This window comes from Callorhinus ursinus, unplaced genomic scaffold (assembly GCF_003265705.2).
Source record: "Callorhinus ursinus isolate GAN/ISIS: 27379988/994484 unplaced genomic scaffold, GSC_fseal_2.0 scaffold25, whole genome shotgun sequence".
Lineage (NCBI taxonomy): Eukaryota > Metazoa > Chordata > Mammalia > Carnivora > Otariidae > Callorhinus > Callorhinus ursinus.
In genome coordinates, this window is record NW_027397087.1 from 19,701,284 (window position 1) to 19,720,798 (window position 19,515).

General features: G+C 38.3%; 1 protein-coding gene across 4 annotated transcripts in view; it reads right to left on the bottom strand.

Annotated features, from left to right (window-relative positions):
- Window positions 1-19,449, bottom strand: part of WDR72 (WD repeat domain 72) — a 223,193-nt gene extending 203,744 nt beyond the window's left edge. For 2 of the 4 annotated variants that reach the window (XM_073877025.1, XM_073877029.1), the window contains exon 1: window positions 19,385-19,449. The gene's annotated coding sequence lies outside the window, so the exon portion shown is untranslated. Of the gene's footprint in view, window positions 1-19,237; window positions 19,359-19,384 lie in introns of those variants that run through there. The other 2 variants (XM_073877026.1, XM_073877027.1) reach the window with 2 other exon arrangements.
- Window positions 19,450-19,515: the final 66 nt, after the last annotated feature.

Here is a 19,515-nt window from a genome sequence, read left to right on the forward strand (position 1 = left end):
TAAGGGTATAAAATACTTGAATTTGCATTTGTAATATCATGGACACATATAGATTCCTGCACCCAGCTATTAAATAAAAGCACATTTTATTAAATCATGCACATGATATTTACAAAACCATGAAACATGTCAACAAATCCCAAATGATTAATATTATATAGGCAACATTACCTGACCAAAATGAATACAGATCTGAACCTCCCCTCCTCAACACATACACACACAGACAAAGTTTTCAAATGCTCCCTTTCTAAATATTTCAGAACTAAATTATATATATTCCAAATGTACCTTGGGCTACCAAGAAAACATAATACAAATTAAATATTAAGACCCAAAGACAGTGAAAACTTTGTATAATAAAATTAATCTTTCCAGATGTGTATGTTTTAGATTAGAAGTGAAAATATAGCCTTAAATGCATATATTAATATGAAAAATTAATGAGCTAAACATCCAAATTAAGATTTTATATAAAAGATCAAGGTAAATACAAAGAATGCAAGACAGACAATACTATACATTAATATAATAATATTTTTTAAAAGAAAATAATCTATGAAAGCAAAATGCAGTGCTATGAAAGGAGAAATAATATGAATTGTGAATAAATCTATGGCACATTTTATAGAGGAGAAATTAAAAACACCAAAAATATATATATAAAGAAAAAATGGTTGTAATCAAAATTAATATTTTAAATGGAAATATAAACAACTGTATATCAAAAATTTGGAAAGATTAAGTGAAATAATTTTTTACAGAAATATAGATCACTGGAACTGAATGGACATGAAATAGAAAACACAAATATACCCGTGACCTGAGAAATGGGGGGCATAAAACTACACATACATACACATACACACTTACCCATTTTAGCAAAAACTTTCTATTGGAGTGTAATCTTGGGGAATCAGGAGGCACAGTCATACATATGAAAACATAGAGAGTAGACCCTCTAAATTCTCCTAAGTAAAATGACAGCTCACATAACAGTTCACTTGTGTTCACATCAACAGATTAGAGAATGAGGGAGCAAGAAGCAAAGAAAGTGGGAGCATAATGATTTCCAGCTAAAAAAAAGCACAGAACAAAAGGTAAATCATAGCAAAGAAAAAGAAGACCAAAACCTCCACAAAACGTGTTACTCAAGCTGCAAAATCATGGGCCCAAATCTTCATCACTCCTGAGGGCTCCATTCCAATCCAGGACAATTATTACCCATCATGGCACTGACTGGCTGAGTAAAAGATGATGAGATGGCCAATACACTCTGCTTAAGAAGGCAGAGAAGGAGGGTGCCTGGATGGTGCATCGGTTGAACACCAGGTCATGATCTCAAGGTCGTGAGATCAAGCCCCATGTCAGGCTCTGCGCTCAGCATGGAGTCTGCTTGAAATTCTCTCTCCCTCTGCCCCTCCCCTCCTCACACACACACTGTCTCTCAAATATATAAATAAATAAATTTAAAAAAGGTAGAAAAGCAGGAAGTAGTAGTTTTAACAATTCTAAGACAAAGAGTTAAATGGTAAGTTTCACTTATCAGGGAAATTCACTTTGGGAGCATAGCTCATTCCCCTGAATAGGAGGTAAATGTGATACACGTGAGGATCACAAAGCTGGTAGTGAGAAGAACTGCAAGGGTGTGTTTAACATTCTGTTCCTAAGAAACACTACTCCTAACTTTGTATTAGTCTTTGCAGCTTAACTTCTAGTATTACAACAAAAATCACCATCTGAAAATCATTTGCAATTTGGCCTCACTCTTAGCTTACTAACATGTGCTTCTCAGAACTAAGAAATGGTAGAAAAGGGAGTACTCAGGGTCACACTGTTCCCAAGGAAACTGGGCATTTTGTGTCCATAAGCAATGTACGCTTGGCTCTTGTCTAAAGGACTCTTCTGTCACCTTTTCAGTCTTACCTGGGAAACTGGAATCAAGGAAATTTGTCTAGACTGCTAAGCAGAGCTGTAGCAGAAACAAAGTTGAGGAACATTAGCCAGAGAATTAATACATTTGTAATGATTAACTATCATTATGCTGAAGATATAATAATTCCTGAGGTGAGTTATTTATATCCCTGTTACTCTGGAAAATTAGCTTCTCTTATTTGAATCATTGCAATGTTCTCTACCCAATAACCAGTCCCTTTGTATTATTCTGGTTTCCTAAGTTCCCCTAAAATTATTTGCTCTGCAATGATGTCTCCCTAATGAAATGAAACACAAGGCAAGGATACAGGGCAGGCCTTGGTTAGTACAGTGCCTCTCCCATAGGTACTTGAAAAATGTTATTTTAAATTTAAATAATATTATTGCATTGTATGATTTTAATGCTTCTTTCTTCTATATTCTTTGTGAATATGGGAATCATTCCTCAATCATTATTATATTCCCTACAGTGCCTGAATCACAGTGCTTTGAACATGAGAAAACAATAAATCTTAGTTGAATAAATTATTTTCTTTATCATTTTTCAGTCCTATATTCCAAAAGGAGAGAGCTGATTAAGATCAAAAACTTTAAATCAGGTTAGACCTAAATGTGAGTCACTTAATCCCTCGGCTCCTGTTTTCTCATCTCTAACCTGGAAATGATAATGATGCCTAAATCAGGGTTACTGTCAGGGTGAAATGAGATCATGTTTATAATGTGGAAGACAGAGTGGTATTGAGCAAATTACTATTATTGTTATTTTAGCTCCACACATCTGGATCATGGCAGCAGTTACCATGTATCAAACTTTTTCACCATTACCATTTGCTTTATTCTTATTAAAATTAAATTCATTTCAAATTCACTAGACTTTAAAATCCTCCCAAGGCAGGGACCTCTGTCTGTTTTATCCATTGCTATATTCTCAGGGCCCAGAAAAGGATTTAGGACAAGCAGGAACTCAATAACTATTTGTTGAATGAATAAATACATGAATGGGAATGTACACTGTAGTCTGAAAACTCAGGTCTAGTAAAGTGTCCGTCCAGGCAAATGTTTACAAATGTTTAATACCTAACAAAATACAAGGCATTTGGAATTTAGAAAATCAAATAAGTCCAGAATTTCATAGATTAAAACCCTTATAAGTCATAGGATTCCCAACACATTGCAAAACAAAAAGCACCGAGGTCAAAGCCACAGGAAATCAGACCTCAACCAGAATTCATCCTGAATGATCTAGATTGCTAAATACAGTGAAAACAGACCTGGAATTCAGAGACCTAGGTCTAGGGCTGCCATAATTATCTTTATTTCCGGATTATAAAATTAATATGTAGTAAAATGACGCTACCACCTGCATTGCCTACATTTCAGTATTCTTATCAGGAATAAATTCAATGATATAAGTAAAAGCATATGGGTATAAATACGCAAATTATGCTATCATTATACCTTGCACATATTACTCATATTTTATAAACTCCCATAAATCTAGAATTTATGGCAAGAAGTGGTCTTAGGAATCATTAATCTAATCCCTTTCACTTATAAGTCAGCAATGAGAAATGTGGTCTAGATAACTCTTAAGATCACTTCTAATTCTGAGATTCTGAGAGACTAAGCAAATTGTACAGTGAGAGTAAGTAACTGATTAAAAGATTGTACATCTCAGAAGTCACTTTTTTCCCAAACTCTCTTTTCTCTTTTTTTTTGAAAAAAATTTAGAAAGTAACTCCAGAAACCTAGTGCCTTGTTATCAACAGAAGAGAGAGCAAATCCACAATGAGACCCTGTACCATTCCCCAGAAACTGGTCATCAAAAATAAACCTCAAAGGGAAAAAACAGTCTATTGTAGAGTCTCTAAGGGACACTCTGTGTAATGGAGGAGAATATTGCCCTGTTGCAAATAATTACGTGTCTAGACGAGTTTTAAATGCTTTGGAAAAGGATTACAAATCTCTATCATAGCCCTCAATTTATAGATATTGTATTCCAAATTTGATTGCCTGAATGATAGTTTGGAATGTCTAAATTAAGACTATGTTTAGATGTTTACAGGCCTTTAATGACTTCTAAATCTGGTCTATTTAAAGGCAATTTAAAATAAACACTCTCACTGGAGAAAAAAAAGTGACTTCAAAAACAAAACCAAACAAAACAAAAACACTTCCATGGCCAGGGATAAAGTTACAGACTCTATTATAAAGGGCAAATAAATGTCCTTCATTTGGATCTTAGTCACAGTACCAAGTACAACATTTTATATTTTGATATTGTATTTTGCAATTTATATAAGCAATATGATCAATAGTTCATCATATAGTCAGTATAATATGAAAATAATCATATAAACGCACACACACACACACACACACACAACTCTACTCTTTAGTGACTCTCAAATAATTTCTACACAAATTTTTAACAGCAGTCTACCCAGATATCACAATGGATTTTCAGGATGAGAAGATGAATGGCCGGGGCGCCTAAGTGGCTCAGTCGTTAAGCGTTTGCCTTCGGCTCAGGTCATGGTCCCAGGGTCCTGGTATCGAGCCCCACATCGGGCTCCCTGCTCAGCGGGAAGCCTGCTTCTCCCTCTCCCACTCCCCCTGCTTGTGTTCCTGCTCTCGCTGTGTCTCTGTCAAATAAATAAATAAATAAAATCTTAAAAAAAAAAAAAAAGATGAATGGCCTTCAAGAAGCTCACAACCCATAGTTTTAAATTCTTTGGAAAAAAAGCATGTAAATGACTCACTCACTAAGTATATAGTTATATATATATATACACACACACACATATATGTGTGTATAAATATATCCCACCCAATGTCCCAAAGTGGCTTCAATACTATGTAACAAGCGCTCTGGACACATCCAAGGGCTTATGAGAACACAGAGCCTGTGTTGTGACCTATAGAAAGTAGTTGATGTTTCAACTTTCCTTTCCTTTTGATTTTTGTCCCCTTCTTCAATAACATATAGTCTCTCAAAACCCCTGTCATATATATATATATATATATATATATATTTATTATTTTGTCATTTCTTAATAGTATAATGAAAAACATAATTTTGAGGAAAAAGATTATTTTAGATCTAGTAATTATCAAAGTGTGTATTATAAAGCTGGTTTTGATACAGTTTAAATATGTACAAATTCAATTTATACCTAACTGAAAAAAGAACATAATATTAAATTTAAATATATTATTTACATATATAATATTTAACACATTAAACTTTAGGTATATGTCAAACAAGACCAAAACTACTTTTGTGAAATATTTAGATTTCCTACCTTGTATGGTTAATAAAGTCAAACTGTTTGTTTTTTATAATTTCAACATTTTGTTTCTAAATAAGAGAGATTTCAGACTGTTACTTACAAATGGTTTTTAGTCATTCAAAAAAAATGATGTTTGTGACTATATTTACATCCTAGAAAAAAACCATACTCGTGAAATCATTGCAATTTTCTCCTTTTTATATTTGTTGGTTCTCATATTGAATATCTATTAATATTAATATAATATTGATTTCTTGTAAAGATTTTACTTAGATAGAGTGAAAGACAGCACAAGCAGGGCAGAAGAGCAAAAGGAGAGGGAGAAGCAGGCTCCCTGCTCAGCAGGGAGCGGGATGCAGGACTCCATCCCAGGACCCTGGGATCATGACCTGAGCCGAAGACAGATGCTTAACTGACTGAGCCACCCAGGTATTCTTTTAAAGTACTAGTGACAGCTGGATGTTCCACCAGAAGAATCTTTCTCAGATGAATGCACCCAACAGACTCATGAACACTTTGTAAAGTGAATATGCAGAATAATTGTTTTCATTCACTGACACAGGAATTCAACAGTAGATTTCTCTGTGCTTCTTTTCTGTAACCATGACAGAAATTAAATAAATCAGAGCTTCCCAGCTGTATGCCATGACACATCCTGGGTTGTGAAGAGTTGATAGGAGGGGTAAGAGAAATTGAAACCCACAACCCAGTATGTGTACAAAGATAATCATTTTCTGTGTTTATACTTTGACATGAAAAAGGGTGAGAAATACTAAAATAAGTAAAATTTGTCAAATAACATAAATAATTTAAAGCTGTAGAAGGTCCAAGGCATTACAGAGTTTGGAAAGCCATACTCACAATTAAGAAATAAGCCTATCTGATGGATGCAGCCATGCTGATAGCCACTAACTATGGCACAAATTCACATGATGAGCACCTCCCAAGTTGTTTCATTTTCAAGGGAAAATGTTTTTAAGTAACTATTTTTAGGTGAAAATAGCAAAGGGTGCTATTTTTTCACATTCTCACTCCAACAATGTGAGCTTCCTGATCAGCTCCCAAACCCACTGGGGCTCTTAAATCACCTGGGGGTAAAACATCTGCAATACTGTAAATTACAGATGACAAAGGATGGGTATGTCTTTTCATTGTTTGATCCCTAGTCCCTAGCACACTGCTGGCCACATACATGACATTCAATAAATATTCCTTAATGACTGTATTTCACCTTAAAATTGGAGCAAGATTTCACTGAAACTAGAAGAAAATTTAAGGATGTAGAGTTTAACTCTTATTTTGCTAATGAGAAAGCAGAGGAAAGGTGATGTGACTTTCTTAAAACCAGAGTCTTCTTATTCTGGTAGAACTTATATTTTGGGGGAAGTCAACACCCTGGCATCCCTCTTTGTGTGCCACCCAAATAGATGGAAATAATAAAATTTCTCAGTATAGGTTCATCGTTAGGTTTACTTAGCAGACCACCATCTCCATTAATTTAGTTTAAAATAGTTTATTGTGAAGAAAAGAGGCAAGAAAATAAAATAGAGTCAGATAAATCTTGGTCTTTTTCTTCCCTTAATGGCTATCAAATATCTTTGAGCCTCAGTTTTCTCATCTACAAAATGGGGAAAATAATTGGAGAATTGGTGTGAAGATAGATGATTCTATACAGAGTAAGTGATTTCTGTAGAGAAAACACCTATCATAATTATTTGTTCATAACTGGCACTCAGTAAATATTTACTGAATGAATGAATGAGGCTATGAATCACGATAATTTTACATAATGGACCGAGAATGTGATTATTACTTTCTAGCAATAGCTTTCTTAGTGTGAGATTTTCTTCCCTACTTTTGCAATACTGTCACTACAATTTCTTTTCTCTTGAGAAAAGAATACTAGAACATTTGGCCACGAAAATGTACAATTGTTATTATTCTAAACTCTATGATTATCTTAAAATTACTGACTCCAGGTCAGATTAGGTTTGCCAGATTCAGCAAATAAAAATACAAGATGTCCAATTACATTTGATTTTTAGATAAAGAACAAATAAATTTTTTTAGGGTAAGTGTGTCTCAGGCAATATTTTGGTCATGTTTACAGCAAAAAATACTTTCATTGCATAGAACATACTTATAAAAATTGTTTATTGTTTATCTGAAATTCAAATTTAATCAGATATCCTGTAGGCATCCTAGGGCCACTGGCAATCCTACGCCATGCCCACAAGGGAGCCTTGAAGAACACAGTCCCTGTTCTTCCTTCCTTCCACAGATGAGAATATGAAGGCCCAGGAGAGTTGCCTACTAAGCCCAATTCAAAGAGAGCAGCTGAGAGAACCAACCCATCCAGAATTCTCCCTCCGCACACCATGACAAAGACAACACAGACTTCCTTTCCAGAAAGTCTTAGTAATCTGCTAGGCAAAGGTCTTTATTATTTTGGTAGTTTTTTGAAAAATTTAAACAAACAAACAAAAATAAAAAGTCAAGCAAAACAACAACAATAAATTACTCTTGTGCATTCCAACATGGCCTCCACTGCTTTTAAAAGTTGGGCTAACACACTCCTGGTCCTTTCTCCATAAATAACGATACCTAGCAAGTATAAGAAAAGACAACCCACCATTACAGCCCCCATCCTTCTGACCTTCATCTTCTTCCCTAACAATTTGTTTTTATTTCTCTGACTTGTCTGGGGCTAGCAAGATAATGAGTATGATGCAAATGTGGTTTTGTGGGTGGTATCTACTGGACACTGGAATTGTTTACCTTGTCATAAATAACTTCAGAGACACGCCCATATACTGAGTCTCTGCCTTACAAATCTCGAACCCCTTGACTGAGGACAGCCAACCAAAAAAATACAAACGGTAAAGTCCTCAGTTACCATGCACGAATTCTGAAAATAATCTCCTGATCAAAGTAAACATATGTGAGGAAAATAAAAGTAGTAAAGCAGTTAACAATCTAAGCTTTGGGATAAAACAGATCTGGGTTTGAATCTCAGATCTGCCATTTATACAGTTTTATGACCTCTCAGAATCCCATCTCCAAAGTGGAGGGGGATCCCAACGACTTTCTTCAAAACTCAGTACATGGGTGCTGAGGGACCCGAATAATTTATTTCATGATTCTTTCCTTCAATTTGAGCCCAGAGGGAGTTTTGTTTCTAATTTTAGTGTTTAGGTTAAAGCGCTTGGAGTATAAAATCCATCAAATTGTACACTTGAAGTGAGTACAATTTATTGTATGCAAATTTTTACCCTAATAAAGTTGAAAAAACAAACAGAGATTGGATATCAGAGTAAAGTAGTTTGGCCAACATCACACAGCTAGCTAGTAAGTGACAATAAATGGGGGAGGGCAAATAGGGCTTTAAGAAGGAACAAGGAGTAGAAGTAGACTGGAGAGAAAATACCTGGGTGTCAGAGTAGGCCACAGCGCAAGCTACTTTAACCCCCAGGAATATGAAGCAAGCAGCCTCAGGATTCCACAGGAACCAAAGGGTTCCTGCACAGCTGGTCTTGTCTGCCAAAACCTGTCTGCCAAAACCTGTCTGTTTGCAGATGCTCCTGAAGCAAAAAGGTCTTATTTTATCAACAGATTGTAATCAGATCACTCCTTAGAAAAGGTTAAAAAAAATGTTTTTACTAAGTCAAAGACTGCCCTAAGCATATTTAAATAATACATAAAATTCTATTTGGTCTAGCCAGTGGAGCTTGACTATTTCAGAATTAACCCCTAACCAACATCAAAGCCACGCTCCTCCAAAAATGTTATTACTGAGTGATTAGCTGCTACCTAGGAAACAAGAAAGTACTGTGTCCTAGGTAGGGAATGCCTTAGCAGGTAAAGTCAATGGGAAAATAACCCAGGGATAAAGGAATGAATTAAACAGATAATGCAAAATCTCTGAACTCCAAGCATCCATGAGCTAGAACGTGTGTAAAACCAACCAACCAAGGCATCACATTCCTATCACTATACCGACGAAGTTTCCATCATAGCTTACAGCTCTTGTGGGCCAAAGGTTTTCACAAAATATTACCTTCCAACTTCACCTTCGTGTTCATTAAGCCGTAGTGAAACAGAGCTAACACAGCCAAATTAATGCCAAGAGTGTTCCATTTACAGTCATTGTCAAAGAGATGAGCATTCGGCTGGTAAAAGAAACACGAGGACAACTCATTTCTTTCCTTCACTTTTATTTATATTCAATCAGTAACAACTTCCTGGAATTCCAATTCTCTTGTCTAAAAACCTTAGTTTTAGGCTGTAAGACAAGAAAGACCAAAGTCACATATTTCAAATCACACACAGGCATGTTTGGCATCACCAACGGTGTAATGATATGTAAGGTAAATGCAAGTAAATGCAAGTTTGTGGAGGAAATACAAGTGGAGCTCAAAATCAAACATTGGAAGGACTTCCCCAGGGAGATAACACCTAAGTTCAAACCCTAAAACTTATACACTTGTTGGTTTTGTGCCCCAGGCCAGTTCCTAGTTACTTTAAACTTTCCTCACCCATGAAATGGGAATAATATCTACCTTACCTGGTTGTAATAAGACTAAGGAGACAGCCATGTACCCAGTGTCGAGGCCCTGGAATTAGTCAGTCTAGATTTGAACGCCAACTCTACTACTGTATGTCCTCAGGCAGTTTACTTTACAACTGTTTATTGGATTCCTCACCATTTTACATTCGTAAAATGTAAATAAGTAATAATATCAATCTAATAGGATTGATATGAGGGATGCCTGGGTGGCTCAGTCAGTTAAGCATCTGCCTTTGGCTCAGGTCATGATCCTGGGGTCTTAGGATCGAGCCCCGAATCAGGCTCCCTGCTCCTCGGGGGACCTGCTTCTCCCTCTCCCCCTGCCTGTCGCTCCCCCTGCTTGTGCTCGCTCTCTCTCTCTCTCTCTGTCAAATAAATAAATAAAATATTTAAAAATAAATGAATAAATAATGGGGTTGATATGAGAGTTAAATGTGATAATCCATGGAAATCATTACATTCCATTGTAAGCATTCAATATATGTTAGCTGCTATTATTAAAAGGTTTTTTTCAGTCTATGTATTGAAATCCTGCTAAGTAATCTGTGTATAAATCCTGCTAAGTAAATAGTAAAATTATAAGCAGAATCCTTGTCATTTACAATCCTTTATTTTATTATTCACAATTTACAGTAAATTCCATCTAGTAAGTGAATTAAGCAGGAAAGATGAAGGTAAAACTCCAAAGGTACCAAACTGTCAAAGCAGAACAAAGTCTACCATCTTTCCATCCATTATGGGTTGAATTGAGCCCACTCCAAAATTTACATGTTGAAGTCCTAATCCCCGTTACCTCAGAATGTGACCTTATTTGGAAACAGGGTCATTGCAGATACAATTAATTAAGTGAAGAATGAGGTCATACTGGATTAGGGTGGGGCCAGAATCCAATAAGACTGGCATCTATAAAACACTAGGACCTTTGGTGACAGACGCACACAGGGAGAGAGATGTGAAGATGAGGGCAGAAATGGGGTGATACTTCTACAAGTTGAGGAATGGCAAAGATTGCCAGCAAACCACCAGCAGCCAGTGGGGAGGTCTTAAACAGATTCTTCCTCACAGCCCTCAGAAGGAAACAACCCTTCCGACATCTTATTTCAGACGCCCAGCCTCTCAAACTGTGAGATAATAAATTTCACTTAAACCACTCAATTTGCGGTACTGTGTTATGACAGCCCTAGCAACTAATATACCATCTGACTGATAGAAAGCACAAGTGGGGGCAGGAGCAGAGGGTGAGGGAGAAGCAGATTCTCCGCTGAGCAGGGAGCTGACATAGGGCTCAATCCCAGAACCCCAAGATCATGACCTGAACCAAAGGAAGCCTAACTGACTGAGCCATCCAGGTGCCCCAGATTTTGTTTCTTTCAAGTCAGAACATAGATCTTAACAATAAATATAACAATTCATAGCAACACATGTAACTATTCTTGAGATATATACTTAAATTTTAGTCTAAATCACATAATCGGTCATATACCAAATTTTCTTTTCTACTTCTTTTGTATAAATCACCTTTTGATCCATATTATAGGTTCCCTGAGGAAATCATATATTCATTTTATTCATTCCACAGGTATTTATTGAAAGCCCAAAAAATTAAAAAGGAAAACAAAAACACAGATTCCTGACCTCTAAGAATTCACAACCTATGAGTCAAGTCATAAGCACGTAAATAACTGATGAAAAGTTTGCTGGGACACGTATTCCCCAGGTACAAGACCAAACCACACCTTAATCCCATAGCAGTCGATGGCAAAGTGTTCTCTCAGAAAAATTATGTGTTTTCCCATGGGCCAGCTGCCTCCTTCTTTGGTCCTGATATTTAGTTCACTTCTCCCAACTTCAGCACAAGCTGACATTGGAAGTTGGTCCACTGCCATGATGATGAACCTTCCCCCCCAGAAAAACAGATGGAAGGCACTCCCACAGGCAGGAATATGAAGCTATGTAGTTGAGTCCTGTTTGGAGAAGCCTCCCTAAGGCCCGTGATTCTGATATTTTCTGACTTTGTCCACAAAACAGGAATGCCTCAGCCAGGGAAGACTGCAAACCTGTCCTTTTGGGTTCCAGGATCGCAGCAGAAGCTTAGCCAAAACAGAATGATATCAAGAAGGCTTAGGATGGATGGATGAATGGACAGATAGATAGATAGATAGATAGATAGATAGATAGATAGATAGACAGATTTAAAAAAAAAAAGGCTTACGAATGCAGAATTCCATGGTGGTTTGGAGAGAGTGGTAAAGGAGGCACACGAGTTGAGGGTCATAATCCAAAGGGACTTTAGCCTTATTGAAAAATTCAGTTTTTAAAAACAGATTTTCCTGGGACTCTCAGCCCATTCTAGCATTAATTCAAGACACAGGAGGTGAGCCATTTGCAACCAGTCTTCTCATTTTTGTAGATTTTCTGTCACACTCACCATTGATGTTATTAGGAAAAGGAGGCCTGGTGAATCTAAATCCCTAGGCTAGGATTACATCACTGGATCTGTCTGACTCCAAGGCCCATCTCACTTCTCACAGGGCTTGAGAGTGAGCTTACACACAAAGGCACTACTACCTAACTGATGGTTTACAGTTTATGGCTTCTGTTTACAGACAAACCAGTCCTCCTATTTTTTAAAGACAAAACAAAACAAAAACAATTTAGGTTCAACCACAGGTGTGGTTAAGGGGCCAAATCACTCTTTAATCTGAAGGTAAATACATGAGTAGATTTTTCTCTGCTCAACCTGCAAAACCTATTCATTACATGTGTGGGAGTGCATGTACTGGCAAGCATGTTTTCTAAGCATGAGGACTTAATACAAAAACAAACAAAATAAAAACCCATTGTAACCCAGGTATCATGGGAAAGGACTCTTAGGATACAGTGAGATTGCCATACAGCAATGATTTCAATGTAGTCTATGTCACCAGAGGTAGCTGAGGGAGACAGGCAAGGGCTAGACTGGACCTCCATGCAGCTCATGGCACTTTCCAACATATCCTGGCTTCTGCTTACTCTAAAAAAAAATCCTTGGCAAGGGGGATTCCTCTCGTGGTCTTTGCTCTGCTGGGTTTTTACTGACCAAAGAAGTCACTGTCCAGTGGCATCAAGAAATTCTGTTTCTAGGCCATAAATAAATGCCCAACTCCTATAGTTGGGCATACACCTCATGGATGTATGAGAGCCCAAGAAGCCTGGAATCGATCCAACCCATTTTAACTAGCAAGAAACTACCTAGTAATACCTTGTTTGTATTTCTTGGAGGAGGGACACCAGAAACACTTATTTCATTCTACACAATAATTCACCACAATCAGAGGGAGCACAGCAAGGGCAACACCATCTCCCAGCTGCTGATTACATCAAAGGCTTGCAGCACAAATTCAATTTTATGATGTTAATCTCAGCCTGCCACTCAGAAATTTTCTCTGAGGGATATGATTTTTCTCTGGATTTCATTTTAAGAATGATTTTTTTTTCATCTGCAATCAATAAAGATATGTTTTCATCAAAAGACTCTATCTTGGTAGAATTCAATTGGCTATTTCAATCCCTTTTGGTGACACGATATTAATTAAAATAGTTTATGTTGCACTTCAACTAGAAAAAGAGGCAGTGAAAATAGCAGCTACTCAGAACACATGTTCTATACACATCAACATAGAGGGCAGAAAATAATTTTCTCTTTCTCCAGGCGACACACATTAGCTATTCAAGAGATTTGCACTAACTTGGTTTATCTCTGTGATCTCACTGAAAAAAAAAATTAAAGCTCTTCCTGTTTGCATTTTTTGTTCAAAAGGAAATCAAAATGACATGAAAATGTTTCTTCACATGCTCACCTTTCATTACCTCAAGAAGTAGAAAAATAAGTGTCTGTGTGCTCATGTGGCATGATGGGTTATTAGGAATCAAAGTCACTGTTTCTCCTAACTAAAAACAAATACATAAATAAAAATATAAATAAATACAATGCTATGAACACTTATTTTTATTTCCAATTTCTAAATAATGATCACAACTGAGTATATGGTATTTCTCAAAGACCAACATACAGAATTAGCATCAAGGTTTTCACATTTAAAAAAGAGGAGAAAATTATGAAGTGGGTTATAGAAAATAAATGAATTGTTTTGACAGTAGTTTTGCAAGTGGCAGTTAGTTCACTTAACAAATATTTATGAAGCACCTATTGGTCGCCACTTGAGACTGGGAGGAAAGCTTTTACTTCTGGCCCGCCATGTGGACAGACCATGGAACCTCTATCACCACAGAGTGAGTAGGGCTGAGGCCGGGTTCCCACCAAGCATATGGAGTGCAGAGGGGAGGCTAAAAGTTAACCCCGTCTGGGGAAGGAATCCAGGAAGGCTTTTCAAAGGGAAGTTCAATTACTGAAATATTCAGCTAGTAATTTACATCCATAGTTTAAAAAAAATGTTTAAAAAGGTAACTTAGTATCTAACCAGCTGTCTATAAACCAAATCTTCTCACCTTCATACTCTTGAAATCACCAACCCTTTATATTTCTTAACGTAAGAAGATGGTACTAAAGAAAGTGGGGTACTGATACTCCAAGGTGTCTAAGGATTTCATAGGACTTTGGGTAGATCTCACCCAATAGTCCATTTCTTCAAAGATCTTTATCTGTGATGCTCCTAATCTGGATGTCCAAAAGAGAGAATCCAGACAGAAAAGCATCAAATTGAGGAAGAGAGTGAAATTTATAGAAATCCAAGTCCCTATTTTACGAATTAAAAACAACAAAAAGGTAAGCTGACTTGGTTAAAAGCAGGGAGTAGACTAGAGTTCGGATTTGTTTAGACACTTGAACACTAATGATAAGGCCTAGACAAATTACATTGTTCACCAAAGAGTGTATATAAATGTGTATGTATACAAATGCTGGAAAAACATTGGTTAAAAAAAAGAAAAAGCACCCATCAGCATCAGCAGCACTATGGGATTTATTAAAATGCAGACTCCTGGGCCTTGCGATGAATGTAATACATCAGAATCTCTAAGGCATAGGATCCAGAAATTCGAATTTTTTTCTAAGATTTTATTTATTTATTTCAGAGAGAGAGCGCGAGAGCGCACATGAGCAGGAGGAAGGGGTGGGGGAGAGGAAGAGGCAGACTCTCCGCTGAGCAGAGAGCCCCATGTGGGGCTGGATCCCAGAACACTGGGATCATGGCCTAAGCCAAAGGCTGACCTTAACCGACTAAGCCACCCAGAAATTCAAATTTTAACTAGCTCTCCAACATGTTCTTATTATACTTGAGGTTAGGGATCTTGAATCAAACTCAGCATTCCACATGCACAGCACAGATAATGAAATATTGAAAGTAACGATGAAATTAAAGTAGTATTCGCTAAATGAATGACCGAAACAATTCCCTCAAAAAGTTCTTACTCAGGGCCTGGTCTGCTTGGCCTAATGAGAATGCCAATCCCTGGCCTGATGTAGGCCTTCCATAGCAAACAGGCCTGGTCTGTGCCTGGCAACTGTTTTTCCCAAAATGACTGAAACTGAAAGTAGTTAAATTCTTTTGTTGCCTAAATGGCTTGTGGAAATTTTCCTTGCTTTGCATGGCTTTGCAACAAAAGAGCCTGAGGTCTAAATGGGTTCACTCTAGATATTCAATTGTTCAGCAAATTTGTACAACGTTTGCAAGAGGGATAACTCATGCATGATCAAGTTGAATTCTGAGGCAAAGTCTACCAAATTTAAAAGGATTTTAAAGCTAACAATACCAAGGAAAAGTCACAAGAGGATAAAATCCTATAAAGAATTCCTCTCAAAATGTTCAGTTTGCATTTTGGTACTCCTAAATAAATAACCAATTTTCAATATCCCCTCCTCATATAAATTTTTGTTAAGATGCATTGGAATAGCTCAGACAGAAACAATGAGCCTCAAGGAAGGCCTAAATAAAATGCAGGGTCAGAGATCCTATCCTGCCAATGTAGGAATGCTAACCTTTGCCAGCAAAGAACTCTCAATGTGGGCGGAACTCCTTCTACAGAGTCTACCCTAAAACTAGGCTAGCAACCCAGCCTTGGTGTGATGAAGTAAAGCCTTCAGTGGCTGGGGAATGAGGTAGTTAGTGGTAGTGGAAGTACATAGAACTTCATACTTTATTCTGAACAGTAAGCACAGTTAGGACATGCGTGAAAGTCATAAATCCCATCCACACTCAAGGCTAGATTAGTGTTTTCTGTACTCATGGGAAGGAGATGGTAGACAGAACCACAGTGATTGATTGTCACCTGTACATCAGACAGCCTTGTGTGTTATATGCAACTAAGTCTTCCAACAAAGTTGTAAGGTAGACACCCCGTAGGAGAGACTTGAAGATTAAATCAGTGTCCAGTAGTGTAAAATAATATATGATCCTCATTTTTCATTTGAGGAAACTAAAGCTCAGAGAGGAAAAATAATTTACCAATGTCCTGTAGCCAGGAAAGGATGGGGCAACACAGGAACAGTGTGCCATGATTTGTGTTTGTCACGCTCTCTCACCCTGTCCTACTTTCAAACACAATTTTCCCTTGCTCCAGAAAGCTCTTTCTCAGCATTTCTACCTGGCAAACTTGTACAAAACTGGAATCTTCTGAACTGGAACTAAATTTTAACTCCTTTGAGCATCCCCTGGCTGATATTTAGCACCCCTCTTCCCCCAGCATTCCCTTTTCTACCTTTATCAGACCAGTTATTACTCTCCTATAATTATTGCTGTGTTTGTTACCCTAAACTATATTATGAATACTTGGAAGGCAGAAACCTGTCTTTTTTTCCCCACTCATTCTGCTTGGTCAAAAAAATGTCAAAGGGGAAGTCAAAGAATTAATGTATTAGTTATGAATGAATGTGATAAGGCTTTAAGAGTTGTCTCTCTTTTCTCCCTTTGTTCCCCCAGACAAGTCAGTGTGTAAATGATCATCTTGTACAACTCTTGAGGTCTGTACAAAAAGCAAAAGGTAGATGTACAAAATATCCTTGACTATAGATGTTCATTCTAATTTCTATCAAAGCAGCCTAAAATCAAATCAGTTTTCTGGGCCCTCACAGCTCACCACTGACTCAGAGGAAACATACAGTCAATTAACCATGAGGCTGACTGGTTCAATTAATTACAACTTCTTCACCCTATACTTCCTTACTTGTTAAACACCCATGTGTAGGACTTTATATTTTTCCAGGTTAAATTTCATCTCGTTAAAAGAAAAAGAGGAGGGGAAGTCAGTGTTGAAAGAAAAAAGAGTTCCTATCATTTATTGACTTTTAAATTGTAGACACTTTGCTACTTCTATGATATGCATCACTTAATTTGCTCTTCATAAGGACCCAGGCCTTATTATTATCTTTATTCTAAACATGAAGAAAATGAGGCTTGGAGAACAGAAATAGCTTGCTCAAGACCAGAGCTAGGAAATAAAGACAGATCCATCAGTGTCCAAAACCCATGCCCTTAACCACTATACCACATGCTCAAGTGCAGCGGGCAGGGATGGTGCCTAGTAGGTTAGGACACTTTCTGGAAATGTAAGCAAACTCTAGAAGAGATACTCCTCTAGAGCAGTGATTCCTTGCTCTAGAAATGAGGATCTGCCTTATATAGAAGAGTTCAGAGACCTGAATGTCCTTTAAGACCAAAGACAATCTTATTTTGAAGATAACAATGATACACATAAAGGGCTTGATGAGACCCCAGAGTTAATTTGGGGGTCTGCCAGGACTTAAGAGATGATCTGGTACTAGAACTCAGTGCACAGGTTCTTTTATTCCTGATCCCCATCTCATTTCCCAGCCTCCAATTTAGTCTAGGGCAGAACTGAATCTAAAAATGTTAACAACTGGGAAATGACAACTATACATTCAAAACAGGGCTCCAGAGATGTCCTTTATAATGCACTGATGAAATCACTAACCAGAGATGCCATATATTGTGAGTAACATTATTAAATAACAGAAAGAAGAGTGAGTTGTCAAGCCATGAAGAGAGCTGAATGCAGCAATCTCAAAACCTTGAAATGTTTGTAATACCATTATTTTCAAGGTTTCATGAGGTTGTTTCATAACCTAAATACACTTCTATTCCAGTCGGCCTCTGTAAACTGGAACTTCAAATTTCTAGAGTATTCACACCATTGGATAGATTGTTTAATGTAAGATTTTACACGCAGGGAAAGACTTAGCTGCTTTTTATTGATAAAATAATTATAATTTAAAAATATCTTTCCCAAAAGGAGGTAAAAATATTGGAACTCAACACAGAGTCCCAATTTTTGTGGTTTGAAAAAATAATCATCACTTTACTACATCTCTTCAGGGACAGTTTCCTTTTCTCCTCCAGCCCTTTGTATTCTTTACAGAAAACACTACTGGTGCATTTTAATACTGAAGGAACTAGAGGGCAAAGAAACAAGGAGTCACAAGACCAAATTAACCACAAGTCCTTGCATGACAAATGTGGCTGCTTTCTTCTCCCCTGGTCTTTAAGTGGTAAGAATTAAGGATTGAGTAGAGAGTTAGTGAGTTGTGTTTTGGGGGCACAGGCTAAAGGGTGGGGAGGCTGGGAATGGTACGTGGGGATGAGGAGGGAAGGAGGATGAAAGAACAAGTTTCTAACCCTTTCTTCAGGTAAAAATATTCCTAACAGGTGACCTAGTCCCCAAAAGGTGACCTTGAACTCATTTAGAATAAAACGGGGAGGGGAAGGCCACGCTGCTGTACAACAGTGTTCTGTTTGCATTTAGGTAACTTTAGAAATGCACACAAAAATGCTGTAATGAACGAGGAGGACGGAATGAGGAAGCACCCGTCTCTAAAGGGAGTATTCCTACTACTTCAAATTTTCCAGATTTTTGTCAGGGCAGATATCTCCCCCCACCCCCCAGCCCCGTGCCCCTTTATTTTCCTGCCCCTTGTTCAACTCTACAAGTGGCAGTCTTGCACCTGCAGTCTTTCTTACTGGCTCAGCCTTAGGTGCACCGCAAGGAAGTTTTCGCCAGATCCCCCGCTCCCCACAGCGTCCAAGGGGTCTTTCCGGCGCTGGCCCGCGTCCACAGGCTTTTCCCAGACACTAGGCTAGTTTTCTTAAATTGCTCCAACCAACTCCTGTTCCATAGAAGTCCGACTTCCGAGTCGCAAGAAACTTCTCAGTGATGAATGGTGGGCCCCTACAGGTCTCTGGGAGCAGACGTCTCTCTCCCAGGACCACTTGTAAGAAGCCTTCACCAACCTTCCCCTCCCGCTCCCCTACACACACACACACACACACACACACACACACACACACACATCCGAAAGGACCAATTTGACAGATGCGTGGCTTCGGTCACTACTGATGTGCCATCTGGACAAAAGTTTGCACAGAGAATTTTCCACGTGCAAGAACTTGGAGCAAAAGAAGAGGTTTCAGTAACTACTACGCGCGCTCACCTTTTTTCCCAGCCCCTCAGGATCCAAGCTCAGGTCGCGCGTACTCTTAGGGCGGGAAGCCTAGCGGCAGCACAACCCCGCAGCAATCACAGACCCACCGCCAAGGACAGGGGAGCCTGAGCCGAGCCCAGGGGACGCCCAACCTACCCGAACCGCCGGGTGGCGAAGCCGCAGGTGTCACGACAGCCAGGGAGCCCAGACGCGAAACAGCGGGGCGGCCCTTGGGGACTGCCCGGCCCCGCCCCGGCCCCGCCCCGGCCCGGCCCCCAGCCCGGGCC